We start from the raw sequence: 11,400 nt of genomic DNA on the forward strand, positions 1-11,400 counted from the left end.
GGGGAAGAAAAGAGAAATAAGGTATGCAAAGAATAGAAAGTCTGTAATTATCTAGAAGTATCTCTTTGTAGATTGTCATTACTAAACATGTCTAAAGGTGTGTTTGTTGTTATATCAAAGATATGGGTAAAGGTCCACTTTAAGTTTACATACACATACAAACCATAACACAAAAAAAACCTTTTCCATGGAACATGATTTTCTACACACAGAATATGAACATAGAGCTAACACTTCATCTGAGCTTACCTTAAAGCAGAACTGATCTCCAAAAATATTCACCTCTGTTCCTTTGATGCGAAGTCCACGGTCCCTTGCTGGCACCAACATCTTCTCCACAGCTTCTTCTGGTGCCAGGTCTTTAGCTGTCTTGAATGGCATGTGCAGCTCAGTGTAAATCATACAGTAGATTGTGATCAGGCAGGTAAGTGTGTGTTATTGCAGAAGAGACATAACACATCTCTTCTGCAATAGAGCATTTGCCTGCTTTCAATTTTTTTTTACTTTTTCACTTCAGCTCCATTTAAAGAACTTTGTTAAAACGGTCGGGGTTTAGAAAATAGAAGCTGTTCAGACTTTTTAGTCAAAAGTCATTTAGAGCACAGCTTAGATTAGTACAATGGCCAGGACTATTTAATGTCAGGATAGCATGTAAAGTGCAGTGGTCAGGACTATGTTATATACAGCGTAGCATATATAATGCAGGAGTTAGGAATATGTACAAAGCAATACAGCATTTAGAGTTCGATTGCCTGTAGTATGGAGCATACAACAGATTATAGAGTGCAGGGGTATATAGTATACAAAGTAGTATACAGTGTGCAGGGGTCAGGAGTATAAAGAATACAATATAGTGTACAGTGTGCTGGGGTCAGGACTATATAACATACAGCACAGTTTACAGAGTGCATTGGCACAACACAATGTCACTTATATTGCTGGTTAGTGGGACACATAAATGCCCCAGTGTTGGTGGTCAATGGGCAAGAAAAAATTACCACAACATTGGTAGTAGCAGTGGGAGTGAAAACAATCCCCTAACTTTGATGGTCTGCGGGAGGAAGAATGTCCTGGAGTCAGTAGAAGGAACAAAAACATTCCACACAATTAACGTTCATAGGAAAAAGAATGACTCGACATTAGGAAGAAGTAGGAGGAACACTGTTCTATTGTTGGTGTCTGTGGGAAGAAGAATGCACCTGCATTCGTGTCTTCAAAGGAAGTATGCCCCAGCATTAGTGTTTAATGTTTAACTACCTGACGAGATGCTCTGTGTTCTGTGCTTTGCCTCTACCTGATGAAATCTAAGTCGAAACAATGCAGGCAGATTTGGCAAAAGGTTTTAATACTTCTTGCATGGTATACTCCTGTCTTTACCTATTTTAGATCAAATACAGTAATGTTAAAGTGTAAATTTTTGATGGTAGTTTAGTTTAGCTTAATAAATGTTCTGTTCACATACTTTATTATATGCCTTCTTTTTTTATGACACTGCATCAAACACAAACATATATTTTACATATATTTTGAGCAAGTTTCCTATTTTTTTACATGCTGATACCAATATGAGCCAATAAAAATAAAGAACTAAAACATAAACATCAATATACTTCCCAAAAGTCCATATACAATCAATGCGAGGAAGGGCACAATGATGCAGTATAAACATTATGTACTGATAATTAGGATATTTATTTATTTATAAAAAAAACTGGTGAGACCCCACAGAGCCCTGGTTTAACCAGGGCTCTGTGGGGTCTCACCAGGGCCCTGAGGGGTCTCACCAGGCTGATGAAATCGCACATAACCCTGGTGGGACCCCATAGAGCCCTGGTGAGACCCTACGGAGCCCTGGTGCTGGTGAGACCCTACGGAGCCCGGGTTTAACCAGGGCAGTGTGGGATCTCACCAGGGCTCTGAGGGGGCTAACCAGGCTGGCGAGACCCTAGAGAGCCCTGGTTAAAGCAGGGCTTTGTAGGGTCTCACCAGTGCTCTGTGGGGTTTAACCAGGACTAGTGAGACCCCACTGAACCCTACTTTAACCACGGCTCTGTGGGGTCTCACCAGAGCTCTGAGGGGTCTCACCAGGCTGGTGAGTGAATGTGCAGCGCTAAGGGTCACCGGTGGGCAGAGGCGGCTCTAGAGTATGCGAGATCTGTATCTGCGTTATAATTAATCGAAATTAGTCGATTAATTGATTAAAATTTTTTTTATTAATCGAACAGGAAAATTTTAATCATTACCAGCCCTAACATACATACATACATACATACATACATATACATACATACATATTAAATGGTGTCACGGGGGGCCTATTGTGTGAAGTGTGACAAGGCAGGGACTGGAACCCAATTTATGAGTGATAGCTAGGTCTCACCCCCTCAGCTAGGAGTGGGTTGGAATCCAGGTAACTGTAAAAAAGAAGAAATCAGACATTACACCTTAGGAGCCGTCCAGGGTTTTGCAAGGTTACAGGGATCCCATCCTTTCAGCCACTTAGGGAAGACATCGTTTTCGTAATCTGATTGTAAGATGTGCATTCTTCTTCTGTATTAGTGTTTGCTATTAAATGTGCCCTACAGTTTGAAGTGTATCTGAAGAGGATTGCTAATTTGATGTAGATAAAAGCCATCGTAAGGAACGTTTGTGCTGCCTCTCACCCTGTAGGCTTCACACCCAAGTATTCACCCACTGCATTTTGGCATAGTCAGCAGAATTGCAGAACAACCCTCTACTTTGGCAGGGGCATCTGGGAAAAAAGTGATGCTACAAACATACCCCTCACAGACTGAGTAGGGCTTTATCAAGTACCTGCTACACAACTTCCATATCTGGCCATTAATTCCTTGGAGGGTAAAGCCTGCCAGACTGTGTTAATCCTGCCCAAAAGGGAGCAGGCCACCTTGGATGCCGTGGTGGCATGGGCATGGTTGGGATCAACAAGATTTTAAGAGTCATCTGCAGTTTACAGAATATGTGAAACCATTTGGACATTAAAGATGGATCTTGCAATTCAGCAATCGTCAGATCTGCAGACGGGAGAGAGCAGCAGAGACAGAGGTAAGTAATTACCTGTTTGGTAACTTTTTTTATTTTTTTGCATATATCTACTGCTTGCTAAAGGTAGATATATGTTAAAAAAATAGTTTTAATTCTACTTTAATTATTCAATTTGCTGAAATAAGTTCTCCCTGCTACTTCACAAATATGCTTATTCTGTATTTTCAAATATTAAAGTGCAATGGCACCACTATCACAGGATATTTCTTAAAGAATTGCTCCTCCTCACATTAAACTATTGTCCAGTAGTGGATGTCCTCATTTCTAACCTACATTAGCACTTAAAATAATGTTAATTAAATAATTCAATTTGAGAAAATCATTTTCCAAAAGAGGAAATATTACATAGAATTCCATCAAGTTTGGGTTTATGGAATTACTCTGTTCTTACCACTGACAGGTCCAAACTGATACCAGATTAATTGTGTGTTGGGCTTAGTGATATGCTGGGAGAATGAAAGTTGAGAGAAGAAGGAGTTTGGTAAAAATTATGATTCATAATTTCATGTTATCATAGATCTTTGACTCTATGGTGTTGATTTACAAAAGGCAAAAAAGCTGTTCACTTTGCAAGGAAATTTTCTCTTAGTTAATGAAGTGAAACTCAGAAAACTTACATCATTCCGTCATGTGCAAGGAAAAATACTTTTTTAAAAATCTTTATTGCCCACGATTGGGTATTCTTTGCTAAATGAATTTTCCCCTCATTCACTAAGCTAAGGAAAAATTGCCTTGCAAAGTGAAAATTCCCTTTCAAAGTGAATAGCCTATGTGTCTTAAGTAAATCAACCCCTGTATTTGTAGCCCCCTGACTGAAACTGAATGAAATGTTCAGTTTTTAACAGCATGGATGAAAATATTACTCTAAACACTTTACTGATTTACTCATGCAAAATTTAGTGTCCTGGCAGTGGCGTAATATGGTGGGGCAGAGGGGGACACATGCCCCCGAGTGGCGGTCTGAAGATCATCCAGAGACGGGCAACGAACATACCCATCTAAAGGGATGCCAGGGATGTCCTGTTTGATAAAACATCAGTGACTGTCTCACTGAAAAATAGAGTTCTGTTTCAGAGGAGCACAGCCAGCATTAGCAGCTGCGCTTGGCTGGAGCAGAGCTCAATGTTTTTAGTGACACTGATTATCAAACAGGACATCCCTGGCATCCCTTGAGACGTACATGTGCCTGCCTGGCACTGGATGATCCGTACATGCCTCAGTGTGGACTCTGCAGGAGGTGTATTTACAGTGACCAGGATCAGAAGGCTGCACAGAGACAAAGCTGGCAATCAGGTAGCAGGGCTGGGGTGGGTTTGTATTATCTGTGGGTGTGTGTCTGTTTTCAGTCCAAGGCCACGTTGTTGCGAAGTCCAGAGTCCAGAGCGTTCCTATGTCCAGAGTCCAGTGCGTTCCTATGTCCAGAGTCCACTGCATTCCTATGTCCAAAAAGAAACTGTTAGCCCCCTGTGTGATAGCAATAAAGTTTAGTGAAAAAAAGTAAAACATAACAAAATAAATTAAAATGACAAAAAAAAACAAAAACTGATAGAGTAAAAAAAGAAAAAAATATTAAAACGAAAAAGTGATTAAAAGTAAAAAATAATAATAAAATAAATAAAAATTATTAATAACAATAATCTGCAAAGCACACTGGAGCAACACAAAGTATGTAACTTCATATTATTCTGCATTGCTATATAATGCATTGCTATGTGGCTGGCCTCCATGGTGGATCAGTGGCTTTAGAGCCGCTTCTGTGCTCCCTTCCTATGGTGCGGCAGCACCCCACCCAATCCACCTTGGAGTGTAGGCTTGAAATCACTCAAGTGTGATGTTGGGGAGCTCACAGAGCACTCACACAGAGCGTTTTGCATAAAACAACAGCTTTTATTTTCCTCTTGCAGGGCAGCCAAAAAATAGTAAACACAAATATACGCTTATCTTCAGCAAACTCAAAGTAAAAGTCAAAATCTTAGGCACAGAGAACAGAACATAAATGTGTCTCACCGACTTGTTGGATAAAAGTCCCAAACCTGGGGAAATCCCAGGAATATTAGTTCTGCAGCACTGCAGCACAGCAATCCAGCAACACCGCAATCCAGCAGGTGTCTCTCTCACTAGCCACTCCTGATTACTTTCTCCTCAATTCCCACACTCCTCTCTGGAGTTGCTGACCTTTTCAACTGCTTCCTGTGTCAGGAAGGTTAACCCTCTGGTGCCCCTTGAGGGGACCACAGCCCAAAGAGTGGCGCAATATATCGGCCTTCAACCACCCAGCCATGCAGTCGTCTGCATAAGCCTCTTCTCCATGACAGATTAGAAGGGGCACAACCGGGAAAATAGAAGCGAGCCCAGAAGTGGCACCTAAATTAACAAAGCAGCACTGGAGAATTAGGAGATTTGAAGGTAGATCAGGAGGGGAAAACATAGGCAAGGGAACAGTTGGTCTAGAGCATTGAACTATGGATTGATTTGACCTCATTAAAGGGTCAGATGTGGGTCCACCTAAAACTATTTTGGTTTTTGTTTTGGGTGGACAGGCAGTTGGGGAGGCAGTTATGTGTACCCTGTTATGCTTCAGAACTATGCACAATCTGTCATCTTTGTTATATAAAAGCCACCATTGCTTCACTTTACTGACTATCATTGTTCTTAAATAAACCTGCAAGATTTGTACACAGAATTGCTGGTTAATACATTAAGGGCTTATGTAAATAGATGAACTGATGATTTTGTCATGTCATGAAGCACACATAAAATGCAGGTCACCAGATGCCCATTTACTGTAATGCTGCAGTGTAGATGACAGTCTTGAGGGTGTATATGACCTGCTTTGGGTTGCTTTCTTTGGACCCAGCAGGTTTTATTGGGATGTGTTTGCATTGCAAGCTAAGCAGATCAAACCCAGATTTTCATGGAGTTCTGCATTGGAACACATGCATTTACTGCATTTAAATGCAAAAGGCGTTGACTGTCAACAATACCATTGACCCCTATAAGTGGTTAGCAAGAAGATATGTCCAGCATTATTGTCACTTGTACAGTGATTATATAATCATTTTTATAGGCTCTGTAATTGTGAAAGGCACATCTACACTACATCCTACAGGCTTGCCTCCATGACCGATGTATACGCAATAAAGAGCCAGTAAATTTACCTTTGTACAAAAGCAGAAATTGATTGTATTTTATACATTTTTCTATGTTATCAGCCAGGCTTGTGTGAAGTACCTGTTATTGTTTTGGATCAACAGACATTAACCACTTCAGCAACCCAAATTAAATTAATATAATTTGTTTACACAAATAGAGCTTTCTTTTGTTGGTATCTGGTCGCCGCTGGGTTTTTTTTTAATATATATAAATCAAAAAAGATCAAAAATTCTTGAAAAAACATTTATTTTCTACTTTCTGTTATACAAAATATCAGATAAAATCAAATTTCTTCATAAAGTTAGGCCAAAATGCATTCTGCTAAATGTTTTTGGTAAAAAATCCCAATAAGTGTATACTAAGTGGTTTGTGTGAATTGGTAGGTACCAATTATAAGTCTTTTTAACATTGGTATTGCTCAAGGTAAAGGATTGGATTAGGAAGGATATGGCTGGTATATTTTTTCAAACCTTGCTGTGTCTGCTAGATAAAATCTTATAATTTGAGGAAGCTGAAACCCCCCAGGAAAAAACAAATATCTACAGCCCTGGTACGACTAGGTAATAATAGAGAATGTTGGGAGCACAGAGCTCCCCAGTGGAGGATTACATTAGTATTTAGTTCAGCCACTCCATATTGCATTGTCATTTATTGACCAACTACTTCCAGTATCTATCCATTTACTATGCTCAAGGACCTAAGAAAACATCTACCATATAGTCTGTAGTGTATTTGAAACACCTATCTGTAACCTAAATCTCTCACCCAAATGTAGGTAACTGCCTACATATTTCAAATTAAAAGTGTAACTGTAATATAATTATGATATATTTGTTAATTTTATGTAGATGCTATAAGAGTATAAACATGTGAGAACATTTATTCTATAATGTACCTTTCTGTACATTTCTTTAATCTGGAATTAAACTTTTATAAACAGTGGAAAAACTCATATCAAAGAAGAATTTTATCCAAGACTTTTTTTATGTTGCCCAAGGTTTCCTGTATTGGCTTCATGATTTATTTTTGCTTGACCTGTTCTAAGTATCTACTCATACAACAATAATTTTACTATTAATAAGAATTTGAAGTAAGCTGCACATTGCTTGTGATGATTAAAAAATAAGATATATGAGACCGTCTGTATCTGAACTTTGTTAATAACCTTTAGTTCACTTAAAAATGGATGTATAGATGTATGATATCAAGGATCAATAGATGCAGTAAATTCAATATATAGGTATACTGTATATGTACTGTAATTACAATTTAGAAAATACTAATGGCTAGACATTAATGTTCCAGATGTCACAATGTGGTTATACTCACATTAATGTCATTATCATGTGAAATATAAAGCATTTACAAATGATACACAAAACACCTATGGAAAAAGAGATGATTATGTGAACTGATTCTGCCCTGTGTACTTAATTTGTAAATACATAAACAAATTTAGCTCAAAGTCCTACTTTCTCTTTTTATTATTTAACACAAAATGTAACACTCTTTGTCTTTCACAGCTATCATGAACATGACAAACAAGCCTATAGTAAAAGAATTCATAATTTCAGGATTTTCTGATGTAAGGGACATTCAACTGGCATTGTTTGTCATTTTTTTGGTAATGTATATACTAACTATTACACAACATGCAGCTATCATTATTGTTATTCATCTGGATTATCATCTTCATACACCTATGTATTTTTATCTGAGCAACCTCTCATTTCTAGAGATAGCATATGTCACGGTGACTGTACCCAAGATGCTCTCAAGTCTACTAACAAGGACAGAGGCCATCTCCATACATGCCTGTTTTTCCCAGCAGTACTTTTTTTTTGCCCTAGGTTCCACAGAATGTTATTTACTGACTTCCATGGCATATGACAGGTATTTGGCTATCTGTTCCCCTCTTATAACAGAAAAGCTTGTATTAAATTTGCAGGAGGTTGTTGGATGGCTGGAATTTTATCGCCTGTGATTCCAAGCATATTTACATTTCGGCTACCTTTCTGTGGTTCCAACATTAACCATTTCTTTTGTGACTCATCTCCATTATTGAAGCTATCATGTCAAAACATTAATACCATTGAGGTCATCAATTTTATCTTGGGTTCACTAGTTCTATTAACTTCATTTTTGCTTACAATGGTTTCTTACATCAATATAATCTCAACAATTCTTAAGATTCCCACTGTAGATGGACGTAAAAAAACTTTTTCCACATGTGCATCCCATCTGATTATTGTATCCATATTTTATGGCACTACCATTTTCACATACGTTCGACCAAGGACTCTTAATGCTTTAAATTTTAACAAATCTGTGTCTTTAGTCTACTCTGTTATCACTCCAATGATCAATCCTATTATCTACAGTTTAAGGAACAATGATATTAAGCAAGCCTTGAAAAAAGCTGTCAGCTCTAAATGAGTGGACCACAGGAGCATGGAATCATAATTATTAATCATCATCTGGTGATTTTCTACCCATTTATACCATAACAACTATGTTGGCTCAAGGTCTACTTGTAGCTTTCATGTTTGTTTCTAATCCTGATCATGCAAATCGCAATGGGTGTAGTTAAAGCAGTTGTCATAATATTGCAGATTTCTAGAAAAAAAATCATAAGGCAAAGAACCTGCTTTCAATATTTACAAGATACCAAATGAGAAATATAATCTTTGCAAAATAGCTATAAACACAAATGGCAATTTGGTGTTGGGTGCTCAATTGTGTCACGATGTTGGATTAGGCTCAGAGTCCAGTAGCTAAACTAGCAGGAAAGTTTGTGGTATAAACAGGGTGGATTCAGTACATGAGCAGGCCGTAGCAGTAACAACAGGAAGCAAGATACTGCCAGAAGTACAAGCTTCAATGTCTCAATTAAAGTTTCCTTAGTCTCATATAAGGCAGTGCTTTTGAAGTAGAATGGTACAGTCAAGGTTGTTTTCCTGGGGGGGATAAGACAAAGTCCGTAATAAGGCATCTGCCTTGCCATTTCTTGACCCGGGTCAATATGAGATAATAAAGTTGAACCTCGGGTGCTTGTCTAGAGGACAATCACTTCACAGAATGGATGAATTCAAAGTTTTTATGATCAGTGAGAACATTCACAGGATGATTAGCCCCTTCCAGCAGATGTCTTCTTTCAGAAAAGACTTCCTTAATTGCCAACAATTCTTTATTTCAAATGTCATAATTGTTTTCAGCAGAAGACATTAAATAAGAAAAGTAAGCACAAGGGTGAAGTAGCGTCTTGTCTCCTACTTCCTGGGAAAGAATTGCTCCCACAGCAGAATCTAAAGCGTCCACTTCCACAGCCAAAGGCAGTTCTGGATCTGTATTCACTAATATTGGTGCAAAAGTGAAAAGAGTCTCCAGTTTGCTAAAGGCAGCCTGTGCCTCTAGTGATCATGAAAGAGCTGACCTATCATACCATACAGAGTTTAGGGCAAGAGACACAATACAAAGTCCAAAAACAAATATATGGATAATATAGCCACTCTGTATGCGAAGCAGCATCAGGTACAAAGGAACAGAAAGATAAGGAAGAGGGCCCATCAGAATACTTTCAACTAATAATCAAACGTAAGAAGATACTGCTATTGGGACCTTGCAGAAAGATATGAGCTAATGAGAAAGTGCACCGAATGAGGGTCAGGTGGCCGAAAATAAAAGAAGAAAGCTAACAGTGAGGCCAAACGGTATAAAACATACATGGGGAAGAGAAAAAATCATAGAGAAAGAGGCAGAGGGAAGAAATAGAATAGAAGCGAGCAGGAAGGAGGAATAACAAGGATGGAAGAACAAAAAGAAGAGAAGGGGAAAGGGGAATACATTGGGTAACAGTTATCACAGAGTGATTACTTTTAATGATGGGTACAGAAAAGAGAATTATGTTGGTTGGACAAGAACGCTAAATTTCAAAAAGGCAAACTTTAATAAGCTGCGTGATCTATTGTATGACACTAAATGGGACAAATTATTTCTAACACTGAAGAGAAGTGGGATTGTTTTAAGAATACATTGGACAAGATCATTAGCAAGTGCATTCCATTGGGGCAACAAAAATAAAAGAACGAGAGCTAAACCTGCATGGCTGACTAAAACGGTAAAACAACATATCAGTGAGAGGAAGCTGGCATTTAAAAAATTTAAGACGGAGGGGACTGTATTGGCATTCCAGAGCTACAAGGAATGCAATAGGAGAGGTATACGTGCAAACTGGGCAGCTAATATAGATTATGAAAAACATATCGCCACATTCAGTAAAAAGAACCGCCAAAAATTCTTCAAATATAAAAACAGTAAAAAGGTAAGAAAAGAGCAGGTAGGCCCAATAAAAGATGCGCCCTGGAGATTAATCACAAATGACAGGGAGAAGGCATGAGGTATTAAATTCAGTATTACACTCGAGAAATACAGGTTTATTGGAAATAATAATAATGTGTGTAGCTTAGCGAGTAAGATACTACAGTGGTTGATGGCAGCCGGGGGTTCAACAGAGACTAGAGACACTTACAGGGTTATTCAGAAAAGGGTGAAGAGTTTGGAGAAGGCAGGAGAAGGGAACAATCCAGGACAAAATAGCTGATTTGGATAGTGAGCTGAATTGGAGAATTTTTCCAAATCAGCTATTTTGTCCTAGATTGTTCACTTCTCCTGTCTTCTCCAAACTCTTCACCCTTTTCTAAATAACCCTGTTAATCTGAGTAAATAATTAGGACCAAATAACCTGCACCCAAGGGTACTTAAAGAGCTCATTAATCCTCATTTTCAAGGACTCCATACTGACTGAAAGGCGTAAAGCAATGGTAGTACCAATATTCAAAAGAGGTTCAGGATGCCAACCAGGGAACTACAGACAAGTCAGTTTAACATAAATAGTATGCAGATTGTTTGAGGGAATGATAAAGGACTATTTCATGGATTTTGGCATAGCAATAGTATAATAAGTGACAATCAGCATGGATTTATGAAGGACCGTTCTTGTCAGACCAGCCTACTAACATTCTATAAGGAGGTGAGTAGAAACCTAGATGGAGGAAAAGCAGTGGACGTAGTGTACCTGGATTTTGCAAAAGCATTTGACATAGTACCACATATATGCTAAATACACAAACTTAGATAAAATGGTGTGTACATGGATAGAGAACTGGCTACAGGATTTCATCCTGA

General features: G+C 38.4%; 1 pseudogene; it reads left to right on the top strand.

Moving 5' to 3' along the window:
- Positions 1–7,744: 7,744 nt before the first annotated feature.
- On the top strand, positions 7,745–8,652 carry LOC108799944 (annotated as a pseudogene).
- The last annotated feature ends 2,748 nt before the right edge of the window (positions 8,653–11,400 follow it).

Source organism: Nanorana parkeri, unplaced genomic scaffold (genome assembly GCF_000935625.1).
Source record: "Nanorana parkeri isolate BGI_ZX_2015 unplaced genomic scaffold, ASM93562v1 scaffold1859, whole genome shotgun sequence".
Lineage (NCBI taxonomy): Eukaryota > Metazoa > Chordata > Amphibia > Anura > Dicroglossidae > Nanorana > Nanorana parkeri.